This window comes from Callithrix jacchus, chromosome 12 (genome assembly GCF_049354715.1).
Source record: "Callithrix jacchus isolate 240 chromosome 12, calJac240_pri, whole genome shotgun sequence".
Classification (NCBI taxonomy): domain Eukaryota; kingdom Metazoa; phylum Chordata; class Mammalia; order Primates; family Cebidae; genus Callithrix; species Callithrix jacchus.
Window position 1 is genome coordinate 54,536,708 of NC_133513.1, and position 15,230 is coordinate 54,551,937.

The window sequence follows — 15,230 nt, forward strand, 5'->3', positions numbered from 1 at the left end:
TAAAACACTAAAATATTTCTCTAACTGCTATACGTTTTAATAAGCCTAAGAGTTTATTAGTAAAGCCATCCCTGATACTCATTCTTGGCTAACTTAAGATAGTAAATTTCAAAGTCCAAAGGTTAGAGCCTTCAAGGGAAAAAGAAAGATATCACAACATTCTTTTCTTTTTAGATGGGATGATTAAACATCCTTGTCTGCCTCCAAGTACTTTTAGAAAATGCTGAGAACAACCAGATTTTAATTTAAGCCTCTCTGAAAAGTAAGGACCTCCAATGGACAGCCCAATGCCTTTTCCTATCATCTTTCCAAAGATTTCCATATCTTAGACAAAGGTTTAAGAGGCTGATATCCCTCTGACTCTTATCTCAAATTCTTTCTATGGGAAAGGCACTAGAGTGACCAAGCTCCCAGGGGAGCGTACCAAGCTAACTCTTCTCTAGGATGCTGTCTGCTATGCAATGTGGAAGAGCAGAAGTATAAAGGTTGCCAGAAGCACAGCCAACGTCTGGGAATATTAGGAGCCAACAAAATAATAGGGAAAGGATACATACAAGGAAAGAACACATTATGGCATCCAACACTGATTTTAAAAATAACCAAACAAACAAAATCATCATCCCAGGCAGCCTAAGAGCAATGTGCCCAGATGCCAGAATCAGGGAATCAATTTAGGGTGGGTCAATGGAAACAGCTTTACCCTCCAGAAGACCATGGCAAAAACCACATCAATGCCAGTCATAGGATATCACTCTACTTTGCAAAATATAAAACTGTTTCATTGCAAATCTATGGAAACAATGTCACAGGGGCCAAGAGCTGTCACTTCGAGTCAAAGAAGGCCCACTTCACTGTGGCGCTGATGGCCAGCGATGTCAAGGCGAATTACACCCCCACTCACCAAGAGAGAAATCAAAGTCAGGAGAGGAACGTTCAGCTGGAGACACACCCACAGGAGTTTGGAAAGCAACACTCCTTCCAAGCTGTGCTAATCCATCACAGGCTCACACAAAGGATGTGAAGGTTTTTTTCCCCCATCATAAAATGAAAAGGATCGATGACGGGATCACTCTAAGGGAGATTCAGGAAGTTGATCTTATAGCCCAAGCACTCTATTCCTGGCAACATGTAGGGTAGGAGGAGGGAGTACAGTGAGGTTCACTGCCTGGATATTAAAAGGAGAGTCCTGAGCAGAAACTGCAAAGGATGGAGAAACTGCAAAAGAAGCTGGAGTTGTTTCCCCAGATAGCGGCAATGAGGTCCCACAAGCTACCAGAGTAGAGCAGCAGGGGAGGTAGAAGGGATACAGGACTTAGGGTGAGGAGTATGAGATCTTGGGCATGTTAAAACTCTCTGGGCCATAGTTCAGTGACAATCAATGAGAAGATTCTATGGAAACATGGGATCACAGTTAGAAATGTGCTTCCTAAGAGGTCAGCAGGAAAATCAAAAGGTACGGGCAAGTTCAAGCCTGGCTCTGGGGCAGAAGAAGAAAGGAGCAGATCTCACACAGATTCCACCTAAGTCACAGCCATTGATAGCCATGAATGTGAACCAGACATGAGGGACAAGGAGGGAAGCAGGCCCCAAGTACACAGACCACGGTTATATGCACATAGCCAGGCCTGAGGCAAACTCCTGATGGGGAAAGCGGCAAGTTCTTCAGCCACTTTTCCTATAACCAACAGTTAGAAAAACTGCTGATTCCAAGAATGAAGGCTGCCTAAGTTGTTATTCGGTCTGTGGACGAACAGGGATGGGTAAATGTGCGCTCACACCTTGAGAGAAATGAAGAGAAGACTGCCAATTATTAAGTGTCTTTTGAATGCCTTGCCTGGTGATATATATGTGAGTGTGTTTATGAAATCTCATTGAATCTAACCAGTCACCCATTTTGTAGATAAACAAAGCTGAGAGAGAGATTTGGAAATTTTCAACACACATTCATCAACAGTCTTGGCTACTGAATGTGATGGAAATTAAGCCTCTGAGAGCCTCATAGAAGATTTCTTCTTGGGACTCTGACATTTCTTCTGGAAACCGGGCACTATTAGGCCCTGGAACTCTCAGTCTGGGGAAATGCCTAGAAACTGCAAGACAGACATTTACATTCTGCTTGCTTGCCAGAAACTCAATGATGGAGAGGCCATCTTGGTATTTGCATTGCCCACAGAAACCAGCAAATACTGGCCTCCGAAACTATGGTAGTCCTTCAAAGACTGGGGAAGAAGGCGGGGGATGGCCCTCCTGCTTCTTGCAATCACGCCATTCCCACACAAACACAAGCCCTTGTGCACTGCAACAGAACCAGCAAATTCCGCCTTAAAGATGAGAACCAGAGAGTGGCCCACACGGCCAGGAGGAAAATGCAGCAGGAGGGCCGTGGGTCTGCCAACTCCATGACAAGGGATCACTCCTGGCCCAGGCCTTCCATCAACTTTTAACTTGGGACATAAAAATGAAAAAGTGCCTTTGTTTAAAAGGCTCCTGAAGTTTCTGATCACGATGATTTATGTAAATAAAATGTTAAATTAAAATGTAGGTGTTAATAAAATTACATATATGATGGAATGGCTGTTCTTTTTAAAACTGAACTGCAATCAATTTTCTAAATTCTGATTGCCGGTGATTCAGGCCTTGAAAGTTTTGCCAACAATAGCCAGCAGAGGTCTATTACTGAAGTGGTATTAATATAGCTATCATCACCAATTCAAAGCAGATAATAAAGGACTGACACATTTATTATCATTATTAATTAACAGTTTTCTGAGATGGAATTAAATCAATATGCTGCTCTGATATCATTTTAACTAGTTATGCAAATCAAACATTTAGAGCCCATGAACAGATATAAATGCCATTCAAAATTCACTTCACACTTATTACTGTAATATCAGAACTTTCAGGCTTTGCTAGTAAAAAAAAAAAAAAGGACTTAATGCTCATTTAATTACACTCAGACATAAAGCTTATGGAATGAAAGTTGAAATAGCTGATTAGTTAGGAAGTCGTTGTGAGGCTATAACACTCGGGATAGACGATGAGATAATAACATGAAAATGCAGGGCTCTGCACACAGTGATTCTGGCAGATCCTATTAGAAAGTGCAATGACATGTGTAGGAGAACATGTTTTAGAATTACAAAGTTGAGGACCTTTTCAGAAAGGAGAAGGGGAGGAGGAAGAAGAGAAAGAAGAAAAGAAAAGACTGGGAAAAGAAAACCTACAATTCATCATTTATATTAATAGAAACCTTCCAGCTTCACTTGCCCATTTCTTCCTAACTAGATGAAGATGATGACTGCAGGGCCTTTTTCATACTGAATGCTAACTCAGCCTCCCAGCTTTTCTTCTCAGATGAGAGGAGGTCTCTGCCCCAGGGCAGTATCTGGGGAGTCACAGCGAGGTAGCCGAGTGCTCCGTGTCCGGGTCTAACAAGAAGAAAAGAGTCAAAAGGCTTGACACTTAGAGGTTTGGGTTACTCGTCTGGAAAAGCAGTGAAACCCTGAAGAAGGGGAGACATTAAAAATGCTACTAGAGGGATTTGACCCATCTTGATGTCTGTGGCTATTTGGGCAATGAGGAGGCTGCTGGCTTTCCTGGGTGCTTTAAGGCAGTGATGCCACAAAAGCAATGTGAAAGGCATGACTTTCCAAGTGCTCCGAGCTGCACCTTCTCAGCATTCCTCAGGTGGACTTGTGGAAACCAGCGGCATGTGCCTGGCCAGCCCCAGTGAGGAGCGGCAGCAGTTCTAACAGTGAGAATGCTGAAGGTCTGGTCACTCCAGCCGCCAGGGGCCGGCAGTGCTGGGAGGGGCCGGCTTTGGCTTGCAGCACGAGCATCCCGCCATTTGCCGGGCTTCCAGCAGCAGAGCCAAGCTGTGGAGACTTTTATGAAAAGGACTGAATTGTTTCGATAGCTTGCATTATTAGTCTGGGCAATACCTCACTTCTCTTTCTTCTCCAAATCATATTCCTATCTTCACTCTGAAGTACATTTGATCCTCAGTGCAATCAGGTTTGGAGCTAGAAAATGAATAGTCCCATAGATCAACAGAAAATGTAGTGCAATTGTTCTTCTGTGACCCAAAAGGAACAATATGAAAAGAAGAGAATGAAATCTTATCTTTTCTACACCTTCCACCCTCAAACTTAGCATTTTTCTTTCTTTTTTTTTTTTCTTTTTTTTTGAGACAGAGTCTTGCTCTGTCGCCAGGCGCCAGGCACCAGGCTAGAGTGCAGTGGCACGATCTCAGCTCACTGCAACCTCCTCCCAGGTTCAAGCAATTCTCCTGCCTCAGCCTCCCGAGTATCTGGGACTACAGGCACACACCACCAAGCCCAGCTAATTTTTGTATTTTTTAGTAGAGACAGGGTATCACCATGTTGGCCAGGATGGTCTTGATCTCTTGACCACATGATCCACCAGTCTCGGCCTCCCAAAGTGCTGGGATTACAGGCATGAGCCACCACACCCAGCCGTATTTTTCATAATATAAAGCTCTAGCCACAGACCAGTGTCCATCATGTTGTGCTGCCATTTGTCAGGGAATTTTATAAACTTGACAAACAAAAATGTTAAAACTTTATGCACGATCATCCTACTCTGAGAGTGGACAATATGGCTATCAATATTAGTAGTTGTAGGTGTAGGAAAATACACAGAAAAAAAGATTGGAAAGTTGTATAAGAAAATCTATAACAGCAGTCAACTCAGCATAGTCTGATTATGGGTGATATTTTATTGTCTTCTTTGTACTTAGATATATTTTCCAAATTTTAACAATGGCTCTTCCTCCACTGAAGAATATCACTGAGGGCCAAGGATGAATGAAGCACCATCCAGAATGCTAAAGATATGATGACCAAGACAGACAGGATCCCTGCCCACTCAGTGAAAGCAAACAGGAGAGACACAGAATCAAGCAAGCAATTCCAAACATGATTATTTTTGTAATTTTTTAAAAAGTATTTACAAAACCTTTACTGTTACTTCATGAAGATTCTACGTATCTTTTCTGGGTCTTGAATGGATCTGAAATCTCCCCATTTAGAGTGTTCATATCTTCCCCAAATGGGAAGCAAGTCCGTAGCAGGTGCCTGGGGCTTCAGAGATGGCAATTTTCTTCTTCCTGTGGTGGAGGTAGATTTCTCCTGGTAGTGAGATCCAGGCATCATGGCAGACTGTCTGCTGTGCTCTCCACTCTTGTGGCATGCTTTTGAGTGAGTACTGGCCACAGCAGTAACTGAGGCCCTCTGCCTTTTGTCTCACTGACCTTCTGTGGAATCTGTATGGACTGTGCTTGAACAGCCAGACTCACCAATCCCATCTGTGGCCCAAACCTTCTCCATTCCTGACTTTCCATCAGCCCCAAATATGAAGCAAAATTGCCATAAGTCATCCTCTTTAAAGACCTCTGATCTTTTCTAAAAATCATCTTTTTCCATGTCTTCAAATATCTAGAGAACAGACGAACACAGGAAAACTATTACAGGGGAGACAGTTTCCAAGGAAAATCCCTCTCCCTTCCACCCGCTTCCCTATATTGTTCAGAAAATTCAACCCCTGGCTCACAAATAATATAAAAATAACAGTGTGTGTCTGAAAACTAATATGTGTAAATAACGATTTAAAGCTGAATTTAAGACCTCACTTGTAGGTAAAATACATAGAAAATAAAATACAAGCTTAACTGACAGGTTACTACTTTAGACAAGAGAGGCTGTTTACAAGGGTAAGCACTGACCATCTGTCAGGCCAAACTCTAAAATAGTCTTTGACTCCTATGGCATGAACCAATGCAGCCTTTCCTCCAGGGAGGGCTCAGCAGGTGGAATCAGTAAGTGAAGCATTCAGTCATGAGGCAACCATCACCTCAGCTCAAGGAACAGCACAGCATTAGTGGTAGTAACTTAGGGTCAAAGCCTGATGGCTGGAGCAACAACTAGAAAACCCACCCAAGATGGGGCTGTAGAAAACCAGACAAGGATGTTGTCACCAATACAGAAGAGTGACCCTCCAACCTCTGCCTGTCCATCAGTCAACATAGCCCAGCAACCACCAGGCCATACAGGCAGCATAAGATGGCTTTGCTGTCACATTAACAACTGTATGTTTTGCCCCAGCCTCCCTCGCTGTGGATACCCAGGGGAAGCTGTGGACAGTGGAATGCTCTCTACCTCCCAGTTTGCACTGTAACCTGCCAAGTGGTGGATTTTAGATCTTGTCATTGGAACAGGAATTAAGATGAAAACATGCAAAACTCCATAAAGCCTACTCACCCTGTTCCTTAAACACTCTCCAAGAGGACCTTCCCCTCCCTAGCAATTTGGTAAGACACTTCTCACCCCAGCCTCAAGTCAAAGACGAGCAGTTCTTCTCTTCTTCCTCAATTCAGTCTCCCTCTCCTGGTTCCACCTCTACTTGATCTGTCAGCCCCAGGTTCTCTGCCAGAGCACATTCATTTGCCCCCCCACCCCCACACCCCACCAGCACAAAAACCACTCAAGAAAGAGTAAAGGCAGCAAGAAAACCTCTAGCTTGTCGAAGGATTGTGGGGAGGAATGATGTGGGGCTGTCATTCCGTGAGCAGCCGGGACCAAGGACGATTGATTCTCTTGCTATGTGTGCTATTTGCAGTGGTGTCGAGGCATGTCTGTGCCATGGGTAGGTGGTGAGTAGCTAAAACAGATCATCCTCTTAGCTGGGTGCGGTGGCTCAGGACTGTAATCCCAGCTCTTTGGAAGGCCAAGGTGGAGGATCACTTGAAGCCAGGAGCTCAAGACCATCATGGGCAACATAGAAAGACCCCATCTTTACTAAAAATTAACATTAAAAGAAAAATAACCAGGCATGGCAAGGCACGCCTGTCATTCCAGCTACTGATGGGGGCTGAGGCAGGAGGATAGCTTGAGCCTAGGAGCTCAAGGCTGCAGTAAGCCATGATCATACCACTGCACTGCAGCTTGGTGATAGAGTGAGACCCTCAAAAAAAAAAAAAAACCAACAACACTTTCTCAACTTTAAAAGTTAAAAGTACACCATGTATCAAGCCTGTAATCCAAGCACTTTGGGAGGCCGAGGCAGGCGGATCACCAGGTCAAGAGATCGAGACCATCCTGGCCAACATGGTGAAACCCCGTCTCTACTAAAAATACAAAACTTAGCTGGGTATGGTGGCGTGCGCCTGTAGTCCCAGCTACTTGGGAGGCTGAGACAGGAGAATTGCTTGAACCTGGAGGCAGAGGTTGCAGTGAGCCGAGATTGTGCCACTGCACTCCAGCCTGCTGCCTGGCAACAGAGCAAGACTCTGCCTCAAAAAAAAAAAAAAAAGTACACCATGTAATAAAGAAAAACATGGATGTTTCTAAAAGTCCTTTCTCTATGATACTTTTCATAAAATTGAAACTTGAGAAGGAAAAGACTGTGGGGGAATAGAATGAAAGAACAGTAACTACTGAAGTATTTTACAGAAACCAGAATGAGCAGATATTTGGGTTACATTTAAGCCTAGAAAGAGAAATAAACAAGCTGTAGCAAGAGATCTACAGGTTACAGAGAGAAGATGAACAAAATGGGGTGTTCATCTGGATAAATAACTAAGGAAGATACAAAATTACTTTTACCAAATAAGTGGTACCCCCCGACCCCTTCTAACCCCACCCTACCCTGATCTACTGCAATCTGCCTGGAGTGAGGAAAATACCTCGTTCTGAGATGCAGTACAGTGCACAGAATAAGACAGAAATGGATTCTGGGGCTTTACTGCTTTGATCTGAATCCTGCCTCTCCTATCAGTTGGACAAGTCGCCTAAGCTGTCTGTGCCTCAATTTCCTCATCTTTAAAATGGGAATATTGATAGTCCTCTCTCAGAGGGTTGTGATGAAGATTAAATACAGTTGGTATATGTAAAGTGCTAAAAACAGTGCTTGCATACAGCAAGCACTCAACACACCATTAACTATTATCACAGCATCACTACCACCAGGAAGGTCCTTCCCACTCAAGCTTTGTCCCAACTCGGCAACAGCCCCACTGTCACTGCTGTGTGGCTGGTGTCTGCAAAGCTTCCAGGGCTGAGAGTAACTTGTGATCCCACCATAGGACTATCCTGCCCAAACCTATGAAAGTGCAAACTTCCCTGAATCACATCGTCTGAAAACCATTTTGAAGACTTGGTCTTTTGACTCTTTACATAACCAATTTATAATAATGGGGCTTTTTCGTGGCCCACAAGTCCCCTGGATTGTCATTAGTGCTGCCTTGGTTAGGAACCTGCAATATGATCCTTTGACTAGAAATACTGGCATAATTTATTGCATTATTACTCCTCTGAACTGAAAGCAATTAATTACCTGGAACAGGATGCACAAGTGAAAATTTATCAGAGGAAAGTGATGAAAAATGTGCCCACTGCTTTAAAATAATAGGTGCTTAATGGTTTTTTTGTTTGCTGGCTAATCTCAGGCATCTTATAAACAACTCCAGCTTGGTTATCAGTTGTGAATTCCACAACCCCCCCCCCCCCCGCTTTTGCCCTCTTTATATTATTCTATCATCCTAGACCTCCTTGGAAGACAGGAAGAAGCATCTAAAATATTCACTTAAAAGCATGAGAGAGACTCCATTCCTCTTCTGCATGGTGAAATTATTAATATAATGTAGAAATATGTGATAAAATACATTCACATGTTTATCACCCATGTTGATAACACACATATATCTGCCTGACTGATATCTCTTTTTCTCTATCACAGCATTTTACTCTAAAACTTATAAAACCTATCCTGGATTAAAAAAAAAAACATATTCTAAGGGATATGTGTATATTAACTATTCTCTCCAACGTCTCATAAGTGACATTCTCACATAAAACCTGTATCTCAAAATACTCAAATATCATCTCCCAAGATTTTTTTCCACTGAGCCCTCTCTTAGTCTTTCTCCTAATTCTGTCATCGACAACCAAGATCCAGAAAGAGAGAAGAAACAGAGCCAATAACATGTTATTGTATTATTTATAAGTTTCATGTGCACGTGAACGATAGAAACAGGGCTAAATTCATTATATTTGTTTCTACTTTTCAGAATTATTCACATCTGTATGATTCCGTAATTGTTTCTTCTATAAAGTTATTGGAGTAATTTTGCTCCGTATATTCCCGATCAATTCCCCCTCTCAAGGGCACAGTTGAAAAGTGATATTTGAAAACGGCCTCTGATAGATTGCATGGTTAGTCAGCAGCAGAGACAAACAACCTAATCCAGCACAAATTAGTTCGGCTGCCAGCAATAGTTTTATACAAAGATGTAAATTATGTTGTCAAAATCGGTTGCTTTCTAGCTTGCTGCTCAGCTAACAAGAAACCACTTTGGCTGATAAAGATGAACACTAAGCTTCCCTCTCTTACAAATTTGCAAATCTGCCATTTCAGCATTCTGTTAGCCACAAACAAACAGCCTGCTATAATTGCTTCTTTTCTTCCGTGGTGGTATTTTTCCTCCTTGTGCTGTTCCTTCCAGGCTGCTCTTGAAAATAACAACAACAACAACAAAGCCCAAAAGCACCACAACAATAAACACTAGCGAATCTCAGACTCGAATTTAAGAAAATGCTGAGCTCCTGCAGTCAGTCCCTTTCACCCCTTCCCTGTAGAATCCTAGCCTGGCCCATTCACTGCGGCTTGAGCTGTATGCAGACCCTGACAATGTCACTCCACAATACTGCTATCTAAAGGACTGAAAGGGCAGGAAAAATTCTTGGCTTTAATGGAAATGAAAATATTCTTACAGCTTTGAACAAGGATTGTCTTTGACAGTAGCCCATCCATTCTTCTTTATTTTACAAGCTCCCATTCCAGGGAAGGGAGGGGAGCAGAGCCCTCTTTCAAGGGGCCCAAGAAGAAAGCTCTGCCAGGCTGCCTGTGTTAAATTGGAATCAGATAGATCTAATGCCCGACTGAAAATAATAATGCATTATAACGGTAATTATATCCAGCATAAGTCAAATAAATAAATTATAAATTACAATTACCCTTTAAAGTTGCTAGTCTCACTGTTTGCTTTACAATTAACTGCAGGTGCTTCAGCATGTTTTATTATGGTCCCAAAGTTATATATTTGAAAGAATGGTACAGATGATTCCTGTTTATTTGTTAAATTAAAGCATTGTTGGTAAAATTACGGCTTAATTAATATTACGGGTACTGTATAACAAAATAGTTTACCTTGTACATAATTTATTTCCACATGCATATCTCAGCCCAGACCCATTACAGCTCTAAGGCAGCTAAAATAAAATATTCCTCCTTTGCTGGCATTTTTCTAAATAGCAGTTCACTAAATCAATATTATTCACTTGGTATTTTTAAAAGCAGTGTATCTTAATAATTACCCAGCATTAGAGTAGGCAATAATTTTACTTGCTAAGCATATTAAATTTAGCAAAGCATCAGTCAAATAGTTCGGTTTTTCTCAGAATGGGTAAGCAGTAAGTGAGTCTGGAATCGTGTTCCTTTGGTATAAATGTCACATGGAGTTTAAGAATGCGCCTGTGACTCCCTAAGCCAGCCCAGCACTATATATCTTTATTAGTTTCACTGGTCAGTGCAGTGACCAGCTGTTTATTCTCATTACTCAAGACAAGGTGAGCCACCTGGTAGTGACTGCAATCACAGCTAAAAACATATGACTTTGCAGAAAGTAAAAACGGTAGGCAAGGCTACATGCACTATGGCCTGGATGCCTGCTTAAAAGGGGGACTGGAGGGAGGAGGAGAAAGAAGGTAATTAAACACACATACCCCATTTAAGCACATGGACATCTGATCTGTCTTGATCCTCTTATCTTTGGGGTATCTTATATTTTTTCACTGTTCTTAATTCATTGTAAAACACCACTAATGTCATTTGTCCCCCATCTTTGTCTAAGTCTGAATCCATTCTCTCTTGAGCTCACAGAAAACGCCTTATGAACCTTCTCTCCTCTTATACCATCATCTCTAATACATCCCCCTGAAATAATTTAAGTTCATTTTCTCTCGACATGCATGTATATATACACAGCTGCTTTTTCAGTCAATTTATTTACTGTATAAGTCCAAAGTAGGTGAATTTTGCCTGAGTTCTAGGCAATTGGCAATACTATCAAGTCAGTATTGATTGATGCATTTAAAGATACTGTGACCCCTGGATTAAGTGTTTTAAAGCAATGGCTAAAACCTCTTCATAATCGTGGTAAGGAGAAGCAGAGAGTCGAAGATCACTAAGCAGCATTCAATCAGCACAGAAGAATAGCAGCCCACACACCTTCATCTACCTCATTTTCTCTTTCTACTTAGAGAGAGCCCAGACTTCTTCCACAGACCCTGGGAAAGACCACATTAGATCAGGGTCCCAGCAAAACCTCAGAGAAGTGTCCTGTCAATCTAATACAGTCAGTGTCTAAGCCACCTTCACAGGTGGCTCAGAGAGCTTACAAACCCCAGAGAATTGTCTGAATGAACTGCTGTGCCCAGGAGGAACAAGGACATATAAACACCAGTGGTTCATCAGCCTCCCCTTACTATGCCACACAGAACTGCTTCCACCTCCAGGAGATGGCAATTCTCTTGTATGTGCCCAATGACTGCCAGGGGACACACCAACCAACACTGGGCACAGTAGCTTATCCAGGAATGGAAAAGGAATAGCTTCCTGGGAGAATGAGAATGAGAATGGGGAGGGAAAAGTCATTCATTCCAATCCACCACCAGAACAGTTTTTGATTACCTACTCTGTGCTGAGTACTGCATGAGACTTTGTGGAGAAAGAAGTATAAGGCAGGCACACACATGTGTGTAAAAGGATAACCACAAAGTTCAAAGTGAAGTTCAAGATAGAAATAGGAAGCAGCACAATTTGCAACAGCAAAAATACGGAACCAGCCCAAATGCCCATCAATCAATGAGTGGATGAAGAAAATGTGGTGTGTGTGTGTGGAATACTACCCAGCCATGAAAAGGAATGAAAAAATGACATTTGCAGTAACCTGGATGGACTAGATACTATTATTCTAAGTGAAGTAACTCAGGAATGGAAAAACCAAACATTGCATGTTCTCACTTATATGTGGGAGCTAAGCTATGAGGACACAAAAGCATAAAAATGATACATTGGACTTTAGGGACTTAAGGGAAAGGGTAGGGGTGGTGAGGGTACACTTTTTTTTTTACAGTGTACACTGCTCCGGTGATGCATGCACCAAAATCTCAGAAATCACTCACAAAGAACTTATTCATGTAACAAAACACCACCTGTTAGCCAAAAACCTATTGAAAAAAAATTAAAAATTAAAAAAGCAAAAACAAAATAGCAATAGAAGAGAGACCACAAAGTCATAAGAATTGTCAAATGAAATACCCACGCTGCCATTATTACCAGAGTAACTCACAGTCACTAAGATGGGGCAATTAGGGAAGAATTTACAGAGCAGATGGATCTGAACCAGGTCTTGAAAAGCAAGTTAAAACTGGAGTGTGACAAGTCACATTGTTTAAGAGGAAAGGGAAGTCCATTCAAAGTGAGCAAGACTGTAGATACTAAAAGCCAGAAGAGCGAGATCGCCACTTCTGTATAACCAAGACCATGCATTAGGGCACATGAAAGAATGCTCACCTAAGTCACTGCTATAGAAACCCAACCCCCAGCCAAAATCCACAGCAGAACAAACAACCAGCCAGCTCCTCAACCTGAGACCTATCTACATACACCCCTACAGGTCATCAAGGCTGGTATTTTTTAATGAGATGTTCTGCCTACTTTACAAATTTTAAATGCAAGTGTGTTCAGTTGTTGCACACATGACTGAATGGTATGCCTTTTATTCCATAATGGGAACAGCTCTTTCAACATTTTGCTTTTCTGATACTGTTAACCAAGATTAAAGTAAGCTAAAAAGGGACTGGCCTTCCTGATGAAAACATGACCAGGCCTGGTCTGTGGATGTGCCAACTGTCGTTCCCGGGAGCAGGCAGAGTGCACTCTCAGGCTGTGTACTTCAGAGGGCCTGTTCACAGTGTGCTTGCCCAGGACTCTTGCTGGCTGCCTTGGGAGCAGACTCTGCACCCAAGATGAGCATGGATGATGCAACATGGTAGGAAGGGTGGGCTGATGCTTTTAGAACCAAACATGATGAAAGAAAGAGAAGAAACTGAACATCATAAAATGACTGAATGCACTGTGCTAGGACCCTGAATATACACTGCTACATTTACAGATGAGGACACTAAGACTGAAATTAAGCAATTTGCACACAAGGGTAACATGGTCACGAGGTCTGCAGAGGTAACTTAACTGTAAACCCAGATCTACCAAACCCTGAAGTAGATGCTGCCTCCCCCGAGCTTGTACTTCAAGGATAGTTGCTGTCTCCCAGCAAGCCAGTAGGTAGGATCATTTTCAGAAGAGAGAGACTGTGATGCTTAAGAAACCTTCAGAGAATATGAGTTAGAAATAAAGGTTTGAAGAGGAACACTGTGCCATGGGTATTTTTCTCTCAGTCTCAGCCCCAGAATAGAAAAACCTCTGAGGCTCTGTGTGTTTGCCCTTCACCTTAGAGCATGTATCCCCTAACACAGCAATGAACTGCAACTGCTGACACTGATTAAAATCAGCAGTGTGTACTGCAAACCTACTCACAGGCTATGAACTACAAATGCTGGGAGGGAAATTTCCCTAAGATCTGCAGGTAGCCTCCCCTCGAGAGTATCCAGCAGGTACACAAAGGAACAGTACTCTAAACAGGACAACAAGATTGTGGGTATATACATACATACAGTTGACCCTTGAACAACACAGCTTTCAACTTCATGGGTTCACTTGTACATGGATTCTCTTTTGCCTCTGCCACCCCTGAGACACCAAAACCAACCCCTCCTCTTCTTCTTCCTCCTCAGCCTCCCCAATGTGAAGATGACAAGAATAAAGACCTTTATGATAGCCTACCTCCACTTAGTAGTAAATATATTTTCAGCCAGGCACGGTGGCTCACACCTGTAATTCCAGCACTTTAGAAGGCTGAGGCGGATGGATCATGAGGTCTGGAGATCGAGGCCATCCTGGCTAACATGGTGAAACCCTATCTCTACTAAAACACACACAAAAAATTAGCCGGGCATGGTGGCGGGTGCCTATAGTCCCAGCTACCCAGAAAGCTGAGGCAGGAGAATCACTTAAACCTAGGAGGCGGAGGTTGCAGTGAGCTGAGATTGTGCCACTGTACTCCAGCCTGGGTGACAGAGTGAAACTCAGTTCCAAAAAAAAAAGAGTAAATATATTTTCTCTTCCTTGCTTACTATTTGTAAGAATACAGTATATAATACATATACAAAATATGTGTTAATCTACTGTTTACATTGTTGATAAGGCTACTTGTCAAAATTAGGCTATAGTAATGAGGTTTTGAGTCAAAAGTTTATGTGAATTTTACTGGATGTGACTGCACAGGGGAGTCAGTGCCCCTGACCCCTACATTGTTCAAGAGTCATATATATATATATATATACACACACACACACACATATAGTCTGGTAAAGATGACTACATAAAGATAGGTGCTTACTGTGAGGAAAGGAGTAAGAAAGCAAAAAATTAAAGAGAATGGATCTTGGAAGTAAATTTTTCCATCACTTTTACAGAATTATTTTGTAATGAAGAGCATCTTCTTAAGTCGGTAATTACTTACAAAGAGAAGAAAATGCCAACTTAGAGTCAGGACAGATGCAGAAAATGTTAAACAACAATACAGCAGGTGAATTGCATTATAAGACAGCAATACAAGAGCAGTTTCAAGTCAGTCTTTGATTAATTCCCAAAGAATATCCCTTTGATGAGTACAGTGTGTTGCTATTCACAAAGCTTCTGTACATTCATCATCTCATCCTATCTTCCTAGGAGGGAGGGAAAAATGTTTATTCTCAATGTTCTCCTCTTCTAGCCAAGAGACAAAGGCCCCGGGAGGTTGATTTGCCCAAGGTTAGTCTTCAGTAGTGTCAGGTCTTCTGTTGCCTACTCTACCCTAGTGAATTCTCTTCCAAAGGAGCAGAGGTTCAGACACAGATACACTGTGGTGTAAGGCTTTATGGAAGAAACAGAAATGGTGCTTGACCTCAAGAACTGTGAATGACTGAGGGAGAAGGGAACCCATGGGGCAATCCAGGGAGATGAAGCAGAGTCCTGAAAAATAGGCAAGA

General features: G+C 42.2%; 1 protein-coding gene across 5 annotated transcripts in view; it reads right to left on the bottom strand.

The window, feature by feature from the left end:
• Positions 1-15,230, bottom strand: part of LRMDA (leucine rich melanocyte differentiation associated) — a 1,126,962-nt gene that overhangs the window by 926,807 nt on the left and 184,925 nt on the right. The window contains exon 1 of one of the 5 annotated variants that reach the window (XM_054242289.2): positions 1-7,641. This exon is cut by the window's left edge and continues 25,530 nt beyond it. The exons of the other annotated variants lie outside the window; for them this stretch is intronic. The gene's annotated coding sequence lies outside the window, so the exon portion shown is untranslated. Of the gene's footprint in view, positions 7,642-15,230 lie in introns of those variants that run through there. 5 annotated transcript variants of the gene reach the window in all.